General features: G+C 46.8%; 1 long non-coding RNA gene across 11 annotated transcripts; it reads left to right on the forward strand.

Moving 5' to 3' along the window:
• Positions 1-345: 345 nt before the first annotated feature.
• LOC124663390 lies at positions 346-6,483 on the forward strand. 11 transcript variants are annotated; one of them, XR_006990396.1, is made up of 5 exons: positions 386-433; positions 1,320-1,392; positions 1,714-1,771; positions 1,884-2,021; positions 2,698-6,483. It is a non-coding gene; the product is annotated as an uncharacterized LOC124663390 (long non-coding RNA). The 11 variants fall into 11 exon arrangements; XR_006990397.1 differs by having other exon boundaries at positions 388-433; positions 1,884-2,061; XR_006990398.1 differs by having other exon boundaries at positions 397-433; positions 1,884-5,302; positions 5,647-6,483.
• Positions 6,484-21,692: the final 15,209 nt, after the last annotated feature.

Raw genomic sequence — 21,692 nt, forward strand, 5'->3', positions numbered from 1 at the left:
TTCTGAAGGGCCTAAGTGCAAAATTCGAACAGACTTTCCCGACCCAAATCAACTCCTCTCCCGCACCTACCTCTCTGTCGCGACCTTGGTTCCTCGGTCCCCGATACCCGCCGTCTCTCGCCGTCGTGCCGTCCAACGCCGCCGCATCCTCCGCCTCCACGCACTGAGCAAGCTTCTTCGTAGGCCCCTCCACCGGATACCTACCAGCGCCCCGCCTTTCTGCCCCCGAGTGCGGCGTGGCGGCTAACCCTAGGTGTGGGGTTCGGCACGGTCGCCGCCGCGGTACCGCGCCGCCGCTCCCATCGACGAAATCGAAGCTTCCAGACCCCACGCACGCGGCGGCGACCCGCGCCGGGAGCGGAGGGCATGGCGGAGCCGCGGAGGGTCTCGTTCCGGGACGGCCGCCTCGCGTCGCGGAAGGCGGAGGAGGCTGGTAAGCGCAGATCCCTCGCTACCTCCATCGGGGCGCTAGCTCCTCCCGTTGCCTGATGGTTTCACTCCCCCTGCTATGCTGTGGCTTTGAGATTTCCTGGCCTCGTTTTGGTTGGGGTTTGGATGGGTTTGCGCTGCGGCGAGCTGCAGGTCATCGCCGGGACGTTTCTAGCGGTAGTACTAGTAGTAATTTTTGGCGGACTGGTCGCGAGAATCGCGCGCGTGGGAGGTCGTAAATCACGGCAGTCCCCGGCGTGGTTACTGCGCGATTTGCTGAAATTAACTCCTGCTTTGCTTACTGCTTCTACTGCTACTATTGGTGAAATTAACTGAGTCCCCGGCGTGGTTACTGCGCGATTTGCTGCGCAGCTATATCTTTTCCTACTGCTTCTGTTGGTGAAATTAGCAGTGTCGTACTCTACTTCTTAGCCGAATGTTCGATGCAATGTTTTTCTAGAGGATATTGTGGTCTGTGGTGCCCAGATTACCACATGGTTCGATGTGAGTTGAACCTCGATTCTTCAAAAAAAAAGGTTTTTACTGTATTGTACTTCGGTTATTCCTGAAACTGCCACTCTGTCCTGCTCCAAGCACTGAACATTCGTACACAGTAGAAGAGAGTGCAGGTTTAGTTTCGATGACGATACATGCTTTAATTTCTCAACTAAAAAAAACTTTAACCAGCTTGTCCAGTTGGATAGTTCTACACTTCGTCTCTAATCCCAAAAAAAACACACACGCTCTTGCTGCTAGATTACTGCGTTTCCTTGCATATAAAGTCAATGCCATGTCCAATGTGCAGCAATTTGCAAATACTACATCAAGTCGAGGTCTGTGTAAATTTCTTTGGCTGATTCTACTTTTTTTGTTGCTTTGCTTTCTGCAAGCATGGAGACGGCACCAGGCCGCAGCCACGAGCATCGTCCATTCCCATCGACGATGAGGGGCACGCATCATCTGGTGAGTCCACTAATGTGTTTGGGATTTGATGTTCAGTTGCATACATGGATTAGTCTTCAAATCTAGCCCCTATCGTGCAGTTCATTAGTTGATCCATTCAACTCTGATTTGGGGATAATTGTTGCCCACGATGTATTCGTTAAAATGCCTACACCCACCATTGATTTGTTCGTTAAAATGCCCATACCCACCATTGATATGTATTTATGTTCAAATGGTGTGATCTTGTTATCGAATTTATAGTTACCATGAACATGATTCATTATTAGTTGATATGAGGCACAATCTCTAGTTGTTACAAACTGTATATGCAATATGTAGGTTTTGAAGAACAGTAAGCATTGCAGAGCGTGCTGATGGCTTTGATCAGCATTGCAGAGTAAGATACATTTTCATTGCTTGTGTATTCTTCATTGCTTGAGCATCACATTGAAGTATTGTGTAGTGACTTCGAAGGCAGCAGTATAACTATCTGCCACTCCGCTCAACAGGGTAATAGTAGTTTCGTTGTCTCCTTTGCTAGCATTCTTCCAAGTGAAAGGGAAGCAACGTGGGTTCATCAGCAGCGGTCGATGAGACATTGTCTTGTTCATACTTCTGAGTGCAATCGGGCACATGGAGTACTATGGGTAGGTACACTGACAATCAAGGCATGGCATATCTGTACAGGTTCTTATTTCTTCAAAATCCCTCATATAACTGAATTTTGTTTCTCCAATACACTTACAGTCAACTTACATGCTCATCATGATTATTTATATGTAACTTATGTTTTATTGGGAGTCTGAATTTTCTCTTGCTACTTTCAACTTATGTTTGATCAATTTTCATGCTCATGGTGATTATTTAAATGCAACTGTTGCTGATCTATAATTGGCATGGGAACATTTAAAAAAGAGCAGTTTGCGCAACTCTATCACTTAATAATTCTTGATTTCCTGTACTGCAAAGTTTAAAATGCATAGACAATGCTGCAACCATAGGAAATATACAAATAGACATGCTGGGATTCTGTACACAATTTCACTGTGTCAATATTTTTTGTTACTGGCTTCAAGTAACCTGCTTTCTTTAATATTGACAGTGCTCCTGTACATGCTGGGTTTTGGTTTTTCTTATGGCTGCCACTTGTAGATTAACTGTATCGATATTGCCGGAAAGGGTGTTGATTGAAAGGGTTGGAAATGTCACCACCTTCTTGCCTTGTTCAGAGTACCGTTTTACATTTATTATTATCCAGTGCTCTATTGGTAGGCTGTAGAGACTTCGATGTTTATTGTAGTACAATCTTTTCTGTGTTTCTAGGTCCTCCTAGAGGGGACACCACATGGGTGACTTCGTTCCTCAGGAAGAACTTGAGAAGTTCATGGCACGTTGTACTGATCCTGCAGCACAAAAGGCTACCAAAGAAGCTGCGAGAAGGCTAAGATTCAGGCTGACAATATTGGCACACGCTTCTGTCTAAGATGGGCCGGAGGGAAGGTTAGTCCTTGAATACTTGATACCAGAGTTCCACTTCTCTAGTAAATGCCTTTTGGCATTATAGAATCTTACTTAACCTTATGGTTTTTTTGTCAAATATCTTATGGTTTTTCCTTGTTTTATTTTAGGGTTTCTGAAGTTTCTTCAGTTCTGCATCATATAGTAGAATGTGGTTAACTATAGCAGTATGCTTGTTGCTAGAGATCGACGTCGATAGCTTTAGTTTGCCTAGAGTTTGTACCTGAATGCCGGAAGCTTCAGTGTGCAAGTGTTAGCACCTGAACATTTTCTCTGTTTAAATTTTACAACGCTATGTTTTCTGTATAAAATTTTGTTTTTTTCCTGTCTAATGGAAATTGCTGCACGATCAACCAGTGCGGAATTAGAATGATTGCTTTGCAACTTCAGTATGTAACTTATATTGCTTTTTTCCTGTCTTAAGGAAATAGTTTCAAAATCAACAAGAGCTGAATTGGGGTCAGCAATATTGCTTTACAACTCTGGTGTGTCTTGGAAGGAAGAATTCTAAAGCATGAGAAGTTTATCAATGCAGAACTTGATAGAACCTGACAAATTATAAGTAAGTTGCATTGCACAACTATTGGAAATTGTATAATTAAAAAATCTACAGGAATTCTTTCTCCACACAGAATACGAGGATAATGCGCACTAATTTCATACTTATGCATTTATATAATATCATAGGATCCACCAGAATGGAAAGAGAATGCAGTTTAGGCAGGATATCTTCTATATAAAAAGCAAAATTGGGGCCCTAGAGATCTATTGTTTCTTGTGAAAAACTGAATTCCCAACATACCTTTTTTTGTCATGAATATGGACATGTTTGCGTCATGACCATTTCGTCAGATTATTCGTGATCCTTTTCTCTTGATTGTCTGAAAAGTAATCCCCATGTAAATGTCACTTGACCTTGGGTGGACGGAGTGCATGGGGGACTGCCTACTGATCTTAGTTACACCATGATGTTGGCCCACGAGTATCGATGATATCATAGAATCTGTGAATATATTTTAGCAAAAGTGTCTGATTCCCAAGAAGCGGGTTCTGAACTCCCACTTCTCTTTGATTTTTACAAGCTAGCTCACAAGACATCAGGTTATTTGTTTGGTGCATGGCTCCCATATGGTTGCCTTTATAATGTAATTTTTTGGTTTTATATTCTTATTTAAGTACTTCCTCCGTTTCATATTAATTGACTTCAATATGGATGTATCTAGAACTAAAATGTGTCTAGATACATCCATATTAGAGTAAATTAATATGAACCGGAGGGAGTACTATTTTCCTTCATTTTCATTATCTGTTTGTAGACTGCAGTCTCAGCCGTGTCCACTTGGCACTTTCTGGTCTTTGATTGTAGCCTTAACTGTTGTCGTGCGTGCCTGTTGCTGTTGTTTCCTTCCTTTCAGTGAGTATTGTGTTGTGGTTTCACGTCAAATACTCACAACATGACAGCACATGCCTGGGTTGTTACCACTTACCATCCGTCTCTCACATCCAATATATGTATTGGACGTGGTGGTAAAATACATGGTCCAGGCCATCATAGATTTATTGGTGCTTTCTTGTTCATGATGCTCGCACTTCCCCTGCTACATCTGTTCCAGAGATTAAATTTTACTTCAACCTAGGACTAAATATATCATTTTGGGAGTATTGCAAATATATCTAGATGACTAAATATATCTAGATGTTTGAAAATATATCTAATTGTATACCTTGCTTAAATCCTAAAACTGGATGGTATGTTGCAGGTCCGCAAAAAAGTCTGATTGAACCATGGCTCAGAAAATGTGTTCTGCTGATATATTTTGCTCAATATGACTGATATGTCATGATGATGTACATTAGGGGCTGCTTCATTTTTAAGTACAAATCTAAGTGAACTATCAAGGTTCCTCATTTAACATGTTTATGAGCTCAACAACTTTATAAATTGTCTTGTGCTGATAAATTTTTATTAGTAATTGTGGAGGTAGTGCAAAGAACAATTGTATGCTCACCTGGAATTGTCGCATTGTTCTCAGAATGTGTTACGTGGACAGTCTCTCATTATCTACTTTGCATCCAGTTGCAACAAAAGAAGCGTATGTGCTCTGGCTTTCTACCGGTTGACTAATGATCTGTATGAGGAACACTATTATCTCTGTCTCATTCTTTCCTCTCAATCAAGAGAATACCATATCTCCGGCTATATCGGATTCGGTATCACTACTAAAAAGGGAGGCAACAAGGGCATTTTTTCTAAGCAAGCAGCAGATGTCCAACATTTGCTATCAAGGTAAACTATTCTCAGTTATATGGTTAAACTATTTTCAGTTATGTATCCATTATTGTGATGAACAAGTCAGTTTTCAGGATCTTAGTCTAAGCACTTCTACGATATTACCATAACAACTGTCAGGTTCGATTGGCTTATTTTTCTTTGGTGAGGGCTTCCATTGTTATTACCTAGATGGCTATTGTCAAGCTCTTATTTTTATTTATAGCAGTTTCTTCAGTTAGTAGCTTAGTATGTTTGTATACCTACCTATAAATATGACAGCAAGTTGCAGAATTTCCAAAAGCAATTTTAGTCCACGCCTTGATTATAAATTATCGATACCGACTTGTGTTGTTTATGTTGGGTTCATAGGTCAGGTGTTATAAACCTGCTCTTATCCAGTTCTCGCACATCTTTTTCTGTGGATTTTGCTATCAAAATCTGTCCTCGTGGCCCTGGATTTCCTTTGTGTTTCTTTTATATAGGTGGCAGATGTTGAATTCAATATAGCCAGTGAGAAGTTCATGCTAAAAAGGTGTACGGGCTCTACATGTGGTATTGTTTACTCCCGCTGGGACCTCAATTTACTCTTGGTCGCGATTTAGTGTGATACCAGCAGACTGAGTTGTATTTGTGTTTGGCTAAAAATGTGGAGTTTTCCTATGTGTTACTATACACAATATTGCAACTTTGGTTTATTCATAATTTTGGAAGTGGCCTAAAGTTCTTATACCTTGGACTTATTCCATGGGATGTTGTGTTGTCTGCTTGCGTAGAAACTGTAAACTGAATTGTAGTGATTAAAAATGCCAGAATGAGTTCTGATGCGGATGCAAGACCACGGAGGAGGCAAGCCAAGGGAACCCGTATTGGGCGTTGAATTATTTTTCATTGGACTGGGATTAGATCGCACATCTCTAGTGAGGAGGGAATGCAGTTGAGGTCGAAGAATGCCGTTGGAGAGACCAGAGGTTGCCGTGGTGGTGCTTGCCGGAGATCACGGCGAGATGCTCTGCTGGGAGAGGAGACCTTGCCGGCGAGGTTGGGGACGAGCTGCTGGTTAAAGATCATGTAATGATTTTGTAATTTAGACGCTACTTGCAAATGTTGGTTCCATATCCTATAATTTAGATGTCTGGCTACAATTTTAATGCATGATCAGGTTACTGTGTTTGATTAAAATACCAGGCAATATGATAACTGCATATATTTGTGCAAGCACTATGATTATTGCTTTGTTTTGAATAGTGCATGTAAACATAATCAAAGGCATTGTTGAAAACAGCCTTCAAATGTAATATAAGGCATCATTGAAAAGTGTAGTCAATTTTTTTATGGCATCTTGAAAAGTGCCACCAAAAAGATTCATTGGCATTTTTAAAAATGCCAGGAAAAAGATTTCGTGACATTTTTCGAAAAGTGCCGGCAAAAAGATTCTATGACATTTTCGGAAAGTGCCATCAAAAAGATTCCATGGCATCTTTCAAAAGTGCCGGCAATACTAACTAGCGGCATTTTTGGAAGTGCCTTAATATACAATTAGCGGCACTTTTTTAAAAATGCCGGCAAAGACCTACCTCGACTGGAATAAACGCAGCACTTTTTTTTGTGCCTTGAAAAATCTTTGCCGGCACTTTTGGTGTCTTTACCGGCACTTTTTTGTGCCGGCAATCTGGGTACCTGACGCAGTGACGCTGTTGTTTTGTCGTGCGTGCAGCAAGAAGGGAAACAGCTACGGCATCGTCATGGTCGACACCGAGAAGAGGTACTGCTAACTCTTCACTCTCTCGATCCACTAAAAGCATCAGCACACAAAATTAACCAGACACGCAAGCTAGCTAGCTTTCTCTCATATTCACCATATTAACTGGAGCTGAAAGATCTGCTATTCTGCTTGGTGTAAATTCATCCAAGATGTTGTTGGTATACCCTCCAGAACGGAACATGAACACACCAACAGCACCTGATTGCAGCCCAGCTTGTGTTCAACCATGTGTATCATAAAGCCCAGATCTAGCCAGCGAACAGCCAAGTAGTCTTGCCCCGAATCTTTATCGAACTTCCATCATTTTTGTCTAACTGAATTCAGTTTCCTTTCAAGTAGTACCACATATAGATTATATTTTACGGATGTTTGTTCATCATCCTAAATACGATCGATTACCTTCCCATGCAGCCACTTCGAGGTTCAGGAGGTCGCGGAGAACGACGGCAAGTGCAAGTGCGGCACCAGCTGCAGCTGCACCAACTGCACCTGCGGCCACTGAAGAAGCCCTGCTGATGGGCCTCTCGCGCCACGGCCGTCTACACGTACTAGTACCCAACTTACGCACTCCAGTGGTGCGTAGTTGTGTCAATAAAAGTTTCTACCAGTGTGTGTCTATCTGCTACTATGTGTGGTTGTGCAAAAACCTGATGGTTAAGCCGGTGTGTGCACGGGGAAATAGTTGGAACAGATCGGTCGTTGCATCGGTCTTGATCTCATTGTTTCCCCTGTAACTAGTGGCTGATCCTTGGGTCGTCTGTGAGTCCTTAACGTGTCGTGTCGTGTGATTTCATTTCGTGTAGCTGTACCTGTTGCATGGAATGAAATTTATCGTGTGTGTTTACTAGCTCCTGTGCCCCCATTCAAAATCAGAAGTACTGCTTCAAGCAAGCACTACTAGGAAAAGGCTTACCGCCGGCACATTGAAAAGGCTTACCGCCGGCATTTTCGTATTCGCCGGCGATCACCTCGCCGGTGGTAATGGCCTACCGCCGGCGCTTTCGAAACCGCCAGCGGTAATCGAGCTTACCACCGGCGCCCCCATCCAATCCGCCGGGGGTAACACTTACCACCGGCGCTTTCCAATCCGCCGGGGGTAACATTAAGCAGGAGCAAAAAAAAAAAGCTCGAATTACACAGAATATGCAGAATATACACAATATATACAAGAATATACACAAAAACTAGGTGTACCCATTACACACATTTTCAATTGTTTGAATACACACAAGAATATACAAGAATCCTCAATACAAGAATATATACCAAGAATACTGTTACATGGAACAACCGTGACCAGTCATGGCTAGTATCGCATACCAGCCACCGACCACGCCCAACGCAGGCATATATTGCAGCGGCCGGTCACCGGAGTCAACGCCGTCTGCTGACGCCACCTGTGAAACTGAAGAAACACCCCGTCAATTCCATGATGTTTGTGAGTAATTTAGTATGAATTAAATCTAATTAGCTCATACTTTGGTCATTGTTAAGATGTGTTATATATATTTCATGTACAGGCATAGAGGAATCACACTCCATCGGTCATTGGATCCAGAGTAGTTGTTTCATCCTGTTGTAAATTATAGTTCAAAATATTATGTATCGATGATGGCAAGAAAGATGTCATCTTTATGTATATCTATCACTATCCACCTGACCCATGTGTGCAAGAAACATGAGCTAAGATTCATAGAATGGAAACGGTATGTACATGAGTATTTTTGCTATGATGTAACAAACTGAACAATGAGACTGCATCTTTTAGCTGGATAGAATCATCCTGAAATCTTTGCAAGATGAGTTGGGTGCTTCCTTCTACAACATCAACACATGGGCATTTTCTTTATGAAACTACTTTCCTTTCATTTTTCCTATGAATATGAACATATATTTAAACTTAATGTTCTACATCTTCCGCAGCAACGTGCGGGGTGTCACCTAGTAATTATATACAAACAAAAGCGACTAGCAGTTACTAGTTCATATCAACCTGCAGAGCAGCAGGCAAAACAAGTAAACTAGTACACAAGCAGCTGTATACTGCAATGCCACTTGCCACAGTAAGTATCCTATAAAGCCAGTAAAAAATTGCTATGCCTGAGACCGGCTTTAGAGGTTGCTATGCCTGATGCAAGGCAGCAAGATACATGGACAAATAAAATTCTTACCAGTCAAGTTACTTCCAGGATTATTCTCCAATTGATAGAAGTGCAAGTATAAAACTTAGCGAGACACTAGCGTATCCAGAAACATTACTTGTTAATCATTTTACTGAATTTCCATGTTAGATGCAAGAGAAGAAATTTTTTTTTTTTTTTTTTTTTTTTTTTGAAGTAAAACAGTGGGAAAGGCTCCCACTGCAATTTTTTATTATATATAAGAGAGAACAAACTGTACAAGCATATATACAAAGAAGAAGAAGAAAGAGAAAGAAAAGAACAAAAAGAACTAAGGAACTAAACTATAGCACAGAGTCTAGCCAAGAAGAATAACAAGCTTTGTGTTTCTTTTTCATTCTATGAGCAAGAGTCTTTAGTTCTTCCATGTAAATAGTTTTCCAACCTTGAAAACTAGCATTCTGTCCTCGGAAGATTTTGTTGTTTCTTGTCATCCAGAGAGCCCAGGAAGCCAGAATAATAATTTCCATCGAGAATGGAAGATTTAAGGCAACTTTCAAATCCAGGAACGCTTCATTTACAGAGAGGTTTCTTTGTCGACTGGGGCATATAAAGTTCCAACATTCTTCTGCAAAGGGGCAAGTCAAAAAGAGGTGTTGTAGGGTTTCCTCTCTGTTACATTCCAAGGTAGCACAATTATAAGATTGCAAAACCATTTTCTTCCTTCCAAGTAGATTTCTGGTATTGAGTCTGTCATTGAGCAACAACCAAAAGAAAAACTTGTGCTTTGCTTGACAGGAAGATTTCCATATCCAAGAGAAAAGAGGAACTGATGGTTGAACACCAATTAGAGTTTTATATGCTTTTTGAGATGAAAAAACAGAATTTCCCCAAATGTATGACCAGGTATCTTTTTCTCCTGAGAGCACTTTTTCCATAACATCTTGACAAATGATCTCCAACTCATTAAATTCCTCAAAAGCTTCTTGAGATAGGGGAAGATTAAAGAGATCTTCACTGTATTCAGTGAGTACAGCCTCATTTACCGAAATATTTGTTTTTTTTGCAAAAGTGATAAGGTGTGGAAATTTCTGTTGCAGACACTGATCATTCCATAAATCCCCCCAGAAAAGGACACTCTTTCCATCACCAATGTTACATCTAGCCAGAGCTTTATAGCTGTCCAAAAGTTTTAAGTGAGCTCTCCACCAAAAGGAGCCCACCAATCTTTGCCCAGGAACTGCTCCAGATGCATAATATGAATTCCAAATTAAGTTCACCCATGGAGTATCATCTCTGTTGAACAGCTTATGGACATTCTTAAGGAGCAAAGTTTTATTTTGTAGGTCAAGGTTCAGAACTCCAAGCCCCCCTTGCTGTTTTGGTCTACAAATCTTTTTCCAAGCAACCAGTGCAGAACCTCCTGCTTGGACATCATTATTCTTTTTTCTCCATAAACAATGTCTCATGTACTTTTGGACTTGCTCCTTAATTGTTACTGGGACATCCAGGCAACACATAAAGAAAATAGGAAGAGAAGCAAGGACTGATTTAACCATCAGAAGTTTTCCTCCATAATTCAGAAAATCTGCAATACCACAGAGTCTTCTTTGTACTCTTTGTACCATTGGTAAAAAATGTTCAATGGAGGGTTTAGTAAGTCCCAGAGGCAGACCAAGGTAGGTGAAAGGAAGACTCCCAGTTTGACAATTCAGAGTAAGGGCAAAATGTTGCAATCTCTGAACATCCATATTTATTGGTATCATATTGGATTTTGTATAATTGACTTTTAGCCCAGTAGAGGTGGCAAAAGATTGCAGAAGTGCTTTTAAGCAGATCAACTGTGTGGCATCAGCTTTACAAATTACCAGTGTGTCATCAGCATATTGAATCACAGGAAAATCAGGGCAGGATGGACATATAATTGGTAAGGAGATAAGACCAAGCATCAGAGCCCTATTTAGAATTGATTGAAGAAGGTCAGCCGCAAGAACAAATAACAGGGGTGATAATGGATCACCTTGTCTAACCCCTCTTTTGCAGTAAAATTTCTTCCCAGGCACTCCATTTAATAAAACAGCTGAAGTACCAGAGCACAGGATCAGATGTATCCATTTTACATCTCAACCAAAATGATCTCAATTAATCATTGTCTAGCACCAAGCCACCAACTAAGGCGCTACAAGTCAAACCTACGAACCAGCACCAAACGGACAGATTGTGACAAGCAATTGTATCCTCGCGTATTGGGCGTGTGCTGCAGATGGGAATGATTGAATGAACACCTCAATTTCTAGGCATGAGCATTTATAAATTTCAATGAAACCATGAGTGCAAGCATAGGATGCAAGCTGATGCGAGGTATTGAGCAGCACGATAGTAAGATCGGACGAGGATATCGAGCAGCACACGAATTCCATCCCCTTTAACTCTGTGGATATCGAGCAGCACAAAACACTAGGGTCTAAATCCTTGCAACCAGCTAATAAGAGAATGAACTAGCTCTCGCGCGTCCTCACCTTGCGGTCGAGGAACTTGAGGAGGTCGAGCGGCACAGCGTGGTAGCGGTCGTAGACGGGGCCGACGACGGCCTTGACGGTCCCCTCGACGTGGTCGACGCCGGGGCGGAGCGGCCCCGCGTCCTGCTTGGCGTAGGCATAGGCCGCGGCGGCCAGAACCACCGCCTGCGCGGCCGCCTGCTGCACGAACTCGAGGTACCTGAGCCTGGCCTCCTCCTCCTCCGGCGTCCTCTCCACCGTCACCTCCTCCTCCTCGAACAAACAAAATCGCAGATCAGCAAACACTTCAATCAGAAACCACGGAATCGGAACAAGAGAGGGAGAGTCGGGTGAGATCCCGTTACCTCGGTGGGGTGGGTGCTGACTGGGGCGGCGTCGCTGCCGGATCGAGGGCGATGGACGGCGATGGCTCGAGGGCGACGGAGGGCGACGACGACAGCGACGGAGGGCGATGGATCGAGGGCGACGGAGGGCGATGGATCGAGAGGAGGCGCGGTGGTGGATCGATTTGGGATTTGGGTGAGGGGGCGAGTTGTGTGTTGGGGACGGGGAAGGGGATGGTGCGTGTGTTGGGGATGGGAAAAGGGGATGGTGGGTCGAAGAGCTGAAAACTACCACCGGCGAGAAGGAATGGGGAGGCCGGCGCTAAATTCGTCCCAAAAAGACCCGGCCCAGTTCTACTTACCCCAGGCAGATTCGTTTCGTAACCGCCGGCGGTAGGACGGGTTACCCCCGGCGCTTTTGGGCCCAAATCGCCGGCGGTAAGGCCAGGCCCAATTGGGACCCGCGGCCCATTTTATCGCCGGCACCTTCGTGCCCAACTCGCCGGCGGTAATGGACACACCCCCGGCGCCGTCCGTTCAATCTCGCCGGCGGTAGGGTTAGACCACCCTAGAATGCTTTACCGCTGGCATCTTCAAATCGTACTTGCCGGTGGTAACAAGTGCGGCTATAAGCCTTTTCATAGTAGTGGAGCATATCAAAATATCCAGATCAAACCAGTCAAGGGACAATTACTTTGGGCTTCGCAAAAACTGGACCGGAACCAAGCAGCGAAGCCCATTGAACTAAATGTTTTCTTAAGTCTGGTCAAGAATGGGCCTCCTTTATGTACACTAGTAACGATAACAAGCACGGGAGAGAACTGATTCCATGACAATCCTTTACCAGCACTTCATACAACTTAAAATTTGTACTAGTTTAGTTACATCTAAGATTTATAGTCTTGTACTCTAGAAACGACTATCAGATATTTATGGTACATACACTCGAAAACATTCTACCAAGTCGTGTAGTAGATATACACAGAAAAATGTAATATGTTCATGGACATAAATACATTTATAGAGTGATACCATACTTTGGTTTGCTCGGATTTGGGGTGAAACAAGTTGTAGCAAAAATGTTATTGAACCCGTCCAAAAGAAATGCATTTTTAAGTTGACACATTAAAAGTTGTAATGATAAACAATAAAACGGTATTACAAATATGCACCTTACTACACATGAGCATAACACCTTCGTCAAATTTATTAGTTATACCTAAAAATGTTATACATGAAATATGGTTTATCGAGGAAAATATGTATTAATAAAACAACATATGTGGGTCAAATTTGATTTTAGATAAAGTAAAATAATTTAGTATAAATAGCCGAGAGTGGTTGATTTTAACTAGAATTAAATGAAACTATTTTAGGATTTCCTATTTCGATATCCAGCTCCATGGGACAGGATAGGGATGAAGGTTACTAATTTTGTTGAAAATATACAAGATAAGCGACCAAGTGTTATTTGGGACTGTCGGGAAACTTACTACAAGACGACAAAACATCCATTGAAGTCACTAGTGTAGCTTGAATGTAATGCGAGGGACGGCCATCAATAGTAATGAAAGTTATTTATAATGAGTAAGCATTAAATCATGGATTCACTCCATTTAACACTACAAGTCTTCCAAAATGATGGTTTGAGACCGATAGTGAGTCCAAACAAAAGTGTCATGGACGACATGTCTCTCATAGATTTGGATTCTGTGGTGTATTTCTTGTTATAGATGGCCTGACTGACCGTTTGATGATAGCATCATGGATCCATGACGGCCTGGGAAAGCCCAAGATCCACTTGGGTCACATCGTCGTGACAAGAAATGCCCCTCATGCTAGCGGTACCCCTAGGCGGTGATGAGTGTATTTTGTATCATGGTTTATCTTATATTTTTGCATTAGTACTGTTAGGAGTTTCATATTTTACCGATCTAGCGCACACCTATTGTGCTTGTTTCACCAGAATTTGTGAAAAAAATGTGGCGGGGCAGGAATTACGCTCGAGGGGGGCCAAACATGGTAATCCTTCATTAGGGGATGGGGGCAATCATGGTAGTTTTTCCCTAAAATTTGGTTCTTAATCAGGATTTTGTATACAAAATACCTGGTTGTAACATGGCTTAGGGAGGCCAAGGCCCCTGCTGGCCCCCCTAGCTCCCACTACTCTGAAATAAAAAGTTCGATAAACAAATCAAAGAACATTTAAAAAAAACTTGTAAAGTATTGTTTTCTCCACTCATTTGACACTACAAGTCTTTCAAAATGGCGGTTCGAGACCGATAGTGAATCCAAACAAAAACGTCATAGATGCATGTCTCTCACATATTTGGATTCCGTGGTGTATTCCGCGTTATAGATGGCCCGACTGACGGTTTGGTGATAGCATCATGGATCCATGAAGGCCTGGGAAAGCCCAAGGTCCACTCGGCTCACATCGTCGTGACAGGAAATACCCCTCATGCTAGCGGTACTCCAACATGGTATTCCCCTAAAATTTGGTTCTTAATACCTTGTTGTAACATGGCTTAGGGAGGCCAAGGCCCCTGTTGGTCCCCTAGATCCGCCACTGCTCTGAAATAAGAAGTTTGATAAGCAAATCAATGAACATTTCAAAAAAAAAACTTGTAAAGTAGTGTTTCTCCACTCATTTGGATCCATATCTAGTCCACACTGGATTATGTAAACGGTCTTACCTCTGTTCAATGACTAGAGGAAGTAGTTAATTCTTTCGATCAACCGGAGTAAACCGATATTTTCAGATTAAACAAGTCGAGTTGAGGGGCTTGGCAAAAACTCGAGCTGAACCTTTAAATCCTTTACGGACCCAATAGTTCTGTACATTTGCTTGCGCTGGTCCAGTGGTCCGAGCCTCCCGTAGGAGTCAAATCAGTCCATTTAACAAAATGGTCTGGATTTTAAGGCCGGAAGAATCATGAATGGGCCGCTTTACTACATGGCTTCTTAGCCCGGTCCTAACACAGATATGGCCCAAAAATAACTGTATACGGAGAAGCGTGCAGAATTGCGAGTGCAGGCAACTTCACTTCGTCACCTCTCCCCTGTACACTATTTTTAGCTCTAACTAAAAAAAACTGTATACGGACTAGTATTTTTTGCCCGTGTGTAGCGTACAGTAGAAATCACGTAGTACGACCGTGTAAAAACAGGAAATGTGAACATGACAGGAAGAGGGCAAGGGTAGTACGTAGGTAGGACAGGTGGGTTGTTTTGTTCGGACAGCACAGTCTCATGGAAGGGGACGGCGCACTATAGCAACTGTTGTGCGGCATGTGACGCTGCGAGAGGCAGCGCTGCCTGTGTTTGGCAGTTTCGGCTGCACGCAGGCAGGCTAGCTATGCAGCAGTATCATCTTTTTCTCAGCTTCGAGACAAAGGTCAGAACAAGCCATCGCCATTGCCAGTCACTGTGCTGCATCTCTCTCGTCTCAGTATGACAGGATCTCACCACCACCACCACCACCACCACCACCTCTCTCTCTCTCTCTGTGACGTCTCCCCTTCTTCCTCCTTCAGAATACTTGGAAGAACTGCAGCAGAATCTGAATGCATGTGAGATCCAACGGTAGCACGGCATACACGAAGGGCAGCTAGCTAGTTAGGGCATCTCCAGCGGCGTACACGAAGGGCAGCTAGCTAGTTAGGGCATCTCCAGCGGCGCGACGCATTTCGGACACCGAAAATGTCCGCTGGCGTCCGTTTGCGTCGCGAGGCGGACGCGGAAATGGTCGCGTGTCCGTTTGCGTCTGGGGCTGGCTCCAGCGGGGCGACGTATTTTGGGCGCAGCCCAGAATTCAAAAAATAGAAGCACGCATAAACTTTTACACCAAATTTACAGTCGCATTTTGAGGGCTGAAACAAGTTCACCCCACTTTGCATATCGGACTGCGTAAAGTGGAGACCAAAAGGGGCACAACAAGGCCTGTGCAGCAATAAAAATGTCCAAAAGGAGGCCAAGGTGCTGGGCGCATGGCGGCTGGCGATCGGGCGTCTCGCGCGCGGATTTCGGCGCGCCTCTTCATGAACCAGCCCACGGTGTCGTCGTCGACGCTGCTCAAGTCGGCTAGCATGATCCTAGTGTCCTCCGCAAGGATCTTGGCCTTGGCGTCCATCCTCCTAGCCTCGGCGTCAAGCAATTTGGCATCGGCGTCTGCCTTTTGGACCTCAATTACCTCTTTGGCGAGGTTGTGGTAGATGGCAGCTGCGGCCTCTTTTTCCAGACGCCTCTTCTCGTCCCTAGCAGCCATGGCGGCATGATTGTCGGCCATCATCTTCTCCATGCTCATGGTGAACGCAAGGGCCTGCGCCTCCCGCTCGTAGATCGGCCTTGGTAGCCTTGTGGCCTCGTGGACGAGGTGGAAGGGCCGGACGGCCTTGATCGTCGTCCTCGCCGTCGAGGTTGATCGCTGTCCCATTCCTCACGGCTTCGTTGTAGGCCGCATAGCTTGTCATCCACTTGTTGGCGTTCTTGAGCACGTCCCAGCAATGGACCATATGGAAGCCCTTCTTATGCGTCGCCCTGAACTTCTCCAAGGCGCGGGATACCTGCATTCATAGCCGCCAATGATGTAAATACAATGATGCACATAGTGTTGAATGATGATGGTTCTATCGTGTTTACCACTGTCATGACGCCAACGCCGCTTACGGGGTTGTTAATAGCATGTTCGACCGCCGAGCAAAACTTGGTCTGTCTCTTGCTTGATGTAGTTCCATCTTTTTCGGAGGGACTCTAACGTCCGAGGGCTTGTGATATTGTAGGGCGGGTGCCGCCTGGTCTCGTTGTACTGCTGTGAGACCTTGGCCCAATAGACCTTGCCCTTTTGCTGCGCGCCATTAATGCAATCATAGTGCTCGATGCAAGCCATGCTTCGCACAAGCACTTGTCCTCCTCGTTGACGAAGCCTTGTGTCCTGTGGCTCTCCCCCTTCTTCTTCGCAGGCTTTGTTGGCGCGTCGTCGAAGTCGTCGACCGACACGGGTGTTGGCTGCGTCTGCTGGGTGGCGAACATGCGTGTGGTTTCGATGTCCTCCGCGCGTTCATCTGCCGTTGGCTCCCAGTCATCCAGCGGGGTCCCGGCCTCACCGCGAACGAAGCCGCCGCCGAAGATAATTTCCTGGATGTCAGCCTCACGGCGGTCCTTCCAATACTCCTACGAATCACCGGCCGTCAGACGCATGAAACACGGCGAACACACACATTGAGAGAGCTCACGTACCGGGTCATCCATCGTCGGGGCAGCCGGCGCCATTTCGTCGAACAGGGTGCGGGGCTGTGGCATGCTCTCCTCCTGTTGTGGGTATACTTCATGGGTGTACCATCGACAGTGCCTAGATCCGGCAAGCCCGGGTGGCCCATAGATGGTGATGAGGCATGTGGCCCATCGGGCGGCCCGATTGTCGTTGATCATGAAGGAAGAAGTCCAGCCCAGGATCGATAAGCCGGATCCGTACCGACATTAGGAGTAACCCGGATCCATGGAGGCCCATGAGGAACCCGGATCCGATACGACGTATATGGAAGGCGGATCCGTAACGTGCACGGCAAGATATTGTACCGTAGTTAGGCTATCTGTAATCCGGCTAGGACTCTCCATGTAAACCCTAGATCCGTGCGCCTTTATAAGCCGGATCCCGGGAGCCCTAGAGGCACAACCTCAACTCATTGTAACAACGCGAAAGCGCCCGGATAATTCCGGACAAGCGAGCGGTAGGCCCTGTCATCGTGCGGGTGTTCCGAAGCTGGGTAACTCGCGTACCACCGTCCCGTGTGCACTCTGCCCTATGGCCCCTACTTCTTCTCCCCTCGTGAGGATCCCTCCTCCGAGGTACCGTCGATCAGGCAACGACGGTTGGCGCCCACCGTGGGGCCTGCGGCGTACCGGAGGCCGGAGCCGGGAGGGTTCCGCCATGGGAAGCTACGACGACACCATCGCTGTGGGGCGTGTCCTTTACGCCGGAAATCTGCCGATCGTCCCTCCGGATGAGTGTTGGATTCCGGCTAAAACCGACCCCGTCAAGCTCTCCATCGTCCCAGTTGGCGGCATACACATCTTCATCGGGGAAACCGTCGATTCCGACGGAAACCCACTGGTAAGTAACGCTGACGCGACCGCCGCCGAGCAGGGACGCGAGTCACGAAGATCCGATCCGAGACGCAGGAACTTCCTAGCGAAGATTCCGCCTTAGATCCGAAAAAATCAAAACCCACCCAATCCGCCCCCGAGCGAGGAAATAACGATGGAAGACCAATGCGGATCCGCCTGGGTCTCCCGGGTGTTAGAGAAGCAAAGGTGTCACTTTGTGCACTTCTTGGCCCATACCGCCGGAACCGCCCCTCATGAAGCCGGAGCTGGTCCCGAGCGAGTCGAGGTCCCGGAAAACAACGGCTGTTCCGGATCAGCAAGAAGCTGTCGGAGAAAGCGGAACTCCGGCTGAAGAGTCAATTTTGGGAAACCTAAGCCCAATTTCCGGAGACACTCAATCCATGAACACTGAAGAGTTTGATCGCAAGGTGATGGAACTCGGATACGGTGAACAGCCTGAAGTCGATTCCGTCCAGCCAAAGCAGGTACTTGCAACTGTAGCAGCACTCGGAGAGAACGGATCCGAAGAGGCAGGCACCCAATCCGACCCCCAGCCATCCCGTCACGGATCTCCAATGTCGCGGGAACGGCCCCGTAAGGATTCTTCCTCGGAGAGCCTCCTGTCACCTGAAGAGATGGTCGCACAAGCAGGCATGGATGCAGTTTATCGCTCGGATATCCTTAACAAACCCGTCACTCCCGAAGACGTAGAAGCTTTAGAAGCTAAAAGAGTGGAGCTGCTGGCCACAGCCAAGAAGTTTAAGGACACCGCAGCCGCCATGCTGGAGGAAAGGAAGCACGCCGCGAGCTTTTGTGGAAGACTTCATCCAGCGTGAGCAGGAGGTGGACGAAGGACTGGCGAAGGTCAAGGAACTCCGAAAGCATTGGGAGGAAAAGATCGTTGAAGCTGATCGGGAGGTAGAAAAGGTCCGGCGTGAGTTGATAGCTCCTCGCAGGATCACCTTCGCGACTCCAACGGAGCAGCAGCCATTCGCAACCCCAAAAGACAATATGACGAAAGCTGCAGAAATTCTGAAGAAAAGTGACGAGGAGATTGACATCAATTACCTACGCACGCTCGTCGCTTCAGCGGTTAAACAACAGAGCAAGGCAGACACTTCGCGCAAGTTGGAATCTAACCCGGAGCATTGTGTCTCCACTGCGCAGAAGGACACCCACGATAACCTCCATCGAGATGACGAATCGCGAACCGGATCCTCGGAACGCAGAAGGAAAACCAGGGAACACCCAAATCCGATCCCCGTACCGTCAAAGACGCCACCGTCAGATCCGAGAAAGGGAAAGGATCCAATGTACTCTGGACGAGACAAGTACCGCAACCCCTCTCCTCCGCCTAATGGTTACCCGCGTCCCCCTCGCCGCCGTAGTCCAGCCAGAAACACCAGGCCTCAAGGGCATGGTGGAATTGTTATCCGCGACAACGTGATGCCCTCCGGAAACCGGAACAGGGAGCGCACGCCGGAACCTCGCCGGAATCAGAACAACGATCGCGAGCCCGAGCCTAGGAGGAGCCGGAATGAGGAGCGCGACCCGGAACCTCGCCGGAGCCGGAACGACCAGGGCAGCCAGCGCCACGGCGAAGGCAGCCACGGGAGCCGGAGCCGGCCACGGGGAGAATCCGGAGGCGGAAGCAAGAGGTCGGATCGGCCCCCTCGCAGGTCTCCCTCACCACCACCTAGCGGTGGCGGCGGAGGTGGAGGCGGAGGCGGTGGCCGGAGATCTCGCTCTCGCTCACGGTCCCCAGTCACGGTTCGCGCGACGCGCGGGAACGCCTCAACGAATACGGAACCGACTACATCGGACCGAAGTGCTTTGGCGAGGATGATTCGAGAGGAACCAAAGCCAAGGAGCTCCCTCAAGCTACCCGGAAACCTGAAGCATGATGATGGCACCGAAAGGCCGGATACCGGGATGGAGGATTACTACAATGCAGTAACCTTCGCCGGAGGAACCCCTAATATCGCATGCCGCATGCTCCAGTTGTACCTTGTAGGTCCAGCCCGGATCTGGCTCAGTGACCTCGAGAAAAACTCCATCTTTTGCTGGTTTGACCTGAAGACCGCTTTCGAGAAACACTTCATGGGCACCTACAAAAGACCTGCCACGGCAAGCGACTTACAAGCTTGTATCCAGAAGAAGGGAGAATCCTCAAGAAACTTCCTCACGCGATGGTTGGCATGCAGAAACGAGTGCGAAAACGTCGACCACACCACTGCCATGTACGCCTTCATTGGTGGACTGCAGAGAGGAGGATTGCTGAGGCATAAGCTCACATGTTTGGCTAACGCCAATAAACTGACTTTGGATGAGATGATCTCCATTGCCAGTGACCACACTGCCGCCGATGACGATGCGGGCGGTGATATCGCAGCCACAGCAATCCCCCTGCACCAACAAAATAAGAACCGTGATAACGGTAACAACAGCGGCCACAAACGCAAAAACCCTGATGACCAGAAGAGTGGCGGATCCGACATGGTCGCCATGGCGTTCCAACGCGGAGGTTCGGGAGGCGGAAGAGGACGCGGCCGCGGAGGCGGAGCCGGCGGGGGTCGGCGGCATGGCACTGAGGTCACCGCTGGCGGATCCCGCGCCCCGCAAACCTACGAGGAATACAGAGACATGCCCTGCCTGGCCCACTTGGATCCGGCTACAGGGAAGTCCACTCACACCAACCGCAACTGCAAGTGGGTCAATGATCTAAAAAACGACCCGGAAGCAGGATACAAGCGAGCCCGGAAGCACCGCCCACGCGGCAAAGGAGGCAAGGGCAAGAATAAGGACAAGGAGGAGGACAGTTCCGAGGCGATGGACGAGGATGATAACTCGCCGGATCCCAAAGCCGGATCCGCAGGTAAATCCAACCCCTTTGAGAAAAAGAGCGTGGGGGCTTACCACACCTTCCTCGGAACCCCAACGATCCGCGCTACAAAGTCGGCTACCCGGATCCTGAACGCCACAGTTCCGACTGTGCCGCAGTATGTCAGGTGGTCGGAAGTTCCGTGCACATTTGACAGGGAAGATCATCCCCCCATTGTGCCAAAAGAATACTACGCCTTGGTTGTAAGTCCCCGCATAGACGGGTATGACTTCTCCAAGTGCCTCATGGATGGCGGAGCTAGCTTGAACATCATGTACCTGGAGACTCTGGAGCGGATGAACCTCACCAAGGAACAGCTCAAACACAGCAACACTGAGTTTCACGGCGTGGTTCCGGGTAAGAAGGCGAATTCCCTCGGCAGCATCACACTTCCCGTGGCTTTCGGCGATGTTCACAATTTCCGCGAAGAAAAGATCACGTTTGAAGTGGTGCCCTTCAAGAGCTTCTACCACGTCATCTTCGGCAGGCCCACCTACCACAAGTTCCACGCAAGAGCGTGTTATATCTACAACAAGCTCAAGATTTCGGGTCCTAATGGTATGATCACCATAGCCGGAGACTACAAAAAGGCTCACGAGTGCGAGTTGGGCGAAGCCGCCCTCGCAGAGTCTGTCATATCCGGAGAAGAGCTGAAAGGCTACAGAGCCGCGGTGGATCCGACTGAGATGCAAACCACCAAGAAGCAGATCTCCGAACAGAAAAACTCCTTCAGGGCCGCGATAGAGACCAAGAAAGTCAGCTTCAAGGAAGATGACCCTAGCAAGCAAGTCTCGATCGGAGCCAACATGGATCCCAAA

This window comes from Lolium rigidum, chromosome 6 (genome assembly GCF_022539505.1).
Source record: "Lolium rigidum isolate FL_2022 chromosome 6, APGP_CSIRO_Lrig_0.1, whole genome shotgun sequence".
NCBI classification, from domain to species: domain Eukaryota; kingdom Viridiplantae; phylum Streptophyta; class Magnoliopsida; order Poales; family Poaceae; genus Lolium; species Lolium rigidum.